The following is a 4,800-nucleotide window of genomic DNA, read 5'->3' on the forward strand; positions in this document are numbered from 1 at the left end:
TAAAAATTGTGTTTAAATTCAGTTAAAAGACGTTTATGAAAAGGGACGGTGTTTTTTTTTTGGATGAATTCTTTCTTTTATGAAGTAAAACATTTTTTATTTTAGTGTCCTATAATAAAAACGTGTATTTTTTCTAGTTTAGATTAGATTAGATTAGATTAGGAGCTGGAGCAGACAGGTGAACAGGTGTTTCTCTCAGGTATCAGAGTGGTTTTACCTCCAGCCTGATGGGATGAATGGGAACTGTGGGATCGTTTCCTGCCTGGATCTTTGCCTGATTTCCACGCAGCGCTTCATGCAAACAAAACATCTTCGTCTAATATTTGTATCAAAACGCTGAGATGATTTAACAAGTTTCAGATATTTTCCTTCATATTTCTGCAGATCTGAACATCATAAAGTTTTGAAGTGTTCGCAGCAGTAAGTTGTTATAATCCAACCCTGACTGGATGAAAGCAGGTTTTCTGAAGCAGCAGGTGGGCACACTGAGGGGTTCCTGCTGGTTTTTATCCAACAGCTTGAGTTTTATTTTTATTTTATTTTTAATTAAAAACCTCCTGCAGCTCCACAGGTCGACCTGGGTGAAACCGTCAGGTCGACCCTCTGCTCGCTGAGCTCCGTGTGACAAATTAAAATAAATAATAATAATTTAGTATTTTTGTTTGGAGAGGAGCTCGTTGGGTGACAGCTGGTGCTGCAGGGAGGGCTCGGCTGCTTCAGTTTCAGCTCAACGAAGTAAATAATGTTTGTTTTCTCAGCCTTTAAAGGAAACTTTAATTAAAGTTGAAGACAGAGCAGAATTATCCTGATTATTCTGCAGGATCTGTTTTTTATTTATTTATCAGTGATTCTATAAAATATGAGATATTTATACATTTATATTTGTACGTTGTTTTTCCTCATTTTTATTTTAGTGTCTTTTCTGTATAAAAAAGATCCTTAAAGCCAAAAAAACAAACAATTGAGCAGAGTTTATCAGCTAAAATCAGCTTAAAATCATATATTAGTCAATAATTTCATATTTTCACATAAATTTTATTTTTATTTTTTTATTTAGAAATTTTATTAATTTCATTTAAAGCAATTATATAAAGAGAAAAGAAAATCATACAACCAAAAATCAAATAAAATGAAAGGCAGCAGAAGAAGAAGAATAAATCTTATATCTGCCCCTTTTTATCCCCAGAATATGTACAAATAAAAGTAAATTAGAAAAAAAAACACACAAAACAACAACAACAAAAAACTAAATTAAAGCATCAACACAAACAACAATCTGATTCACTTTTCCATTTTCCTAAAGAGAAGTTTCTGCAGGACAGGTAGGAGAAATGACAACGTGTTGATCCAACTTTGACTTGTGTGTAACCATGTTGTCGTCTCACACCTGCTGACATCAGCACTTCCTGTTCTCCTTTTATGACTTTAATGGTTTTATGATCCAGAACCAGCTGCTCCGGGTCACAGTCAGCTCATTTATTAAGGATCTTACTTCAGCTTTCAGCTCAGCTCCCAACAAACCTCTTCCAGGAACGAAACAAGACAAGAAAAAATAAAACAAAACAAAACAAAATGAGACGAAATGAGACAAAATAAAACGAGACGAAACAAAATGAGGCAGGACCAAAAAAACAAGACAAAATAAAACTAAATAAAACAAAACAAGACAATACAAAATACAACTAAGTAAAACAAGACAAGACAAAATGAGATGAGACAAAACAAGACGAAACGAAACAAAACAAGACAAAAGACAAAACGAAACAAAATGAGACAAAATGAAACAAAACGAGACAAAACGAAACGAGATGAGACAAAATGAGACAGGACCAAAAAAACTAGACAAAATAAAAGTAAATAAAACTAAATAAAACAAGACAAAACAAGACAAAAACAAAACAAAATGAGACAAAATGAAACAAAACAAAATGACAAAACGAGACAAAACAAAACAAGACAAAACAAAATGAGTGAAGACAAATCGAAACAAAATGAGACAGGACCAAAAAAAAACAAGACAAAACAAAATACAACTAAATAAAACAAGACAAAACAAGACAAAAACAAAACAAAATGAGTCAGGACCAAAAAACAAGACAAAATAAAACTAAATCAAACAAATAAAACAAGACAAAACAAAATACAACTAAATAAAACAAGACGAAACAAGACAAAATGAGACAAAACGAAACAAAACAAAATGAGACAAAACGAGACAAAACAAAATGAATGAAGACAAATTGAGACAAGACAAAATAAGACAGGACAAAAAAAACAAGACAAAATAAAACAAGACAAAACAAAATACAACTAAATAAAATAAGACAAAAACAAAACAAAATGAGTCAGGACCAATAAAACAAGACAAAATAAAACTAAATAAAACAAGACAAAACTAAATAAAACTAAATAAAATAAAATAAAACAAGACAAACAAAATACAACTAAATAAAACAAGACAAAACAAGACAAAAACTAAACAAAATGAGACAAAACGAAACAAAATGAGACAAAACGTAATGAGTTAAGACAAATCGAGACAAGACAAAATGAGACAAGACAAAATGAGACAGGACCAAAAAAACAAGACAAAATAAAACAAGACAAAACAAAATACAACTAAATAAAACAAGATAAAACAAGACACAAACTAAACAAAATGAGACAAAACAAAACAAGACTAAACAAAATGAGTGAAGACAAATCGAGACAAGACAAAATGAGACAGGACCAAAAAAACAAGACAAAATAAGACAAAAACAAAATAAAATAAAACAAGACAAAATAAGACAAAACAAAATAAAATAAAACAAGACAGAACTAAATAAAACAAAACAAGACAAAAGGTCGTCTCTTGAATCTTCATCTCGCTCTGACAGTAGTCCTTCCTGCTCGGCGTGTTCTGACAGGAAGTGCCTGTTTTCCAGTGAGGAAGTGTTGCAGGGATGGCAGCGACCTGCAGAGAACTGGATCAGTTTCAGCAACAAGCTGTCCGTCAGCAGAGCTCGACTCACAACTCACTTTTATTTAAGGACAGGAGGAAGATCAGCATCACATGACCGCTTTTACAGATTTTATTTTTATTTCCACATGCTTAGAGCAGATTCTCCTCCTGTTTACACAACAAATCATAAATGAGACTTTAGTTCATGTTTTATCATTTTTAATATTTAGTAGTGATGCTGAAGGTTGAAGATTTATAAACTCTCATTTTAAAAAGACAAATAAACGACAATGAATTAATCTCACCAAAATGATTTTTTTTATAAAACCCTAATAGTTTATTTATTTCATTCATAAAACAAAACAATGTAAATACAGTTAAAAAAAAGTGAAATAAGTAAGATTTTATGTAATTTAAAAACAGAATTTTAAACTTATTGTTGCACCAGTTGATTTTTATATAACACACTTCTTTTCCTCTGTGGCTAAAATGTAACAAAATAAACAATAATTGTTGGACTTAATTAAATGCATTATTATCAACCCTTAAAATGTGCCAAACTTAAGGCCCGCAGGCCAAATGTGGTCTGATACTACATTTTATGTGGCCCGCAAGAGCTTCATGTTTTAAAATAAGATGCATTGCATTGACCATAAACTACATCTCCCATAATGCAGGTTGATTATTTTACCCACTAAATGACAGCATTCCACCACTAGGTGGAGCTGCACAGGGTTTGGTTTAATTTATTTAGTAATTTTCAAACAAAACATTCCCATTCACAAATTCAAACACCGTAACATACGTTTTTGATAACAATTTGTTTGAAAAAGGATGTAGGCAGAAGTATAAACTTATGTAATCCTGCTTTAACCCTTTCTTTTTACGAATTATTATTTCTTTAAAGAAAATAAAGAAAAACAATGATAATAAAAATATGATATAAAAATAGCCGGCAACATTTGTCGTGTAAAATCTCCATTTCCCCGGCTAATTGTGCTGCAGCCCACTTGTACTGGGAAGTGGGAATTTCCCACTTTCAAGTCGTAAAGTTAAACTGTAATGCCCCTTTAGTGGGAATTCCCTATTGGAAAGTGGGAATTGAAATGGCAGCTCATCAGTGAGTAGAACTCTTAGTATTTCTGTTAATTTATTTCACACAGTCGTACATTCTGTTCAGTCTTTAGAAGAGAAAACGTTAAAACTGTTTCTATGCAGGAAACACCAGGTAGAGCTCTGTGAAAATAAGCCCTGCATTAGAAGAACTTGAACACTTAATAAAACACTAAACAGAAGAGCAGCCCTCTTTAAAAACTGAAAACTGTTGACTGTAGCAGCTGCTGCTGTTGCATCTTGGTTTCTGATTGGACCCCCACCCCCCCACCCCCCCGCTCGCAGCACTAACAGAAGATGGTTTCTGAGAGTGGATGTGTTTAAATCCCAGAGCTGGCTGCTCCTGAGGGGATTATTACATTTCAAAGCTGCTGAAACTCCATGTTGTTTTTATTAATCTGTTAGAATCCAGGATTATTAATCCCTGAAAGGTGGATTCATCTCTTCTCAGGGTTGCTTTGAGCTTGTTGACAAAAAGAAAAGTGTCCCCAGAGGACGAAGCTCTGGGTCTGACCTTCGTTTGATGAGGCGCTGCAGCATCTCTTCCTGGTGCTGCCTGGTTGTTCAGATGCTGAAGCTGCTGCAGTTTGTGTGAACGTGGCCCTGAGCCAGGCTCCGCCCCCTTTCTGCCTCCACTCCCCCTGCCTTTAGCTAATGACACACGAGGAGGAGGGGGGAGGGTCGAGGCATAAAGGAGGAAGTGGAGATGGAGGAGGGAGTGGCTGAGCGGCTGATCCAGATGG

The sequence above is a fragment of the Austrofundulus limnaeus genome, unplaced genomic scaffold (assembly GCF_001266775.1).
Source record: "Austrofundulus limnaeus strain Quisiro unplaced genomic scaffold, Austrofundulus_limnaeus-1.0 Scaffold552, whole genome shotgun sequence".
Taxonomy (NCBI): domain Eukaryota; kingdom Metazoa; phylum Chordata; class Actinopteri; order Cyprinodontiformes; family Rivulidae; genus Austrofundulus; species Austrofundulus limnaeus.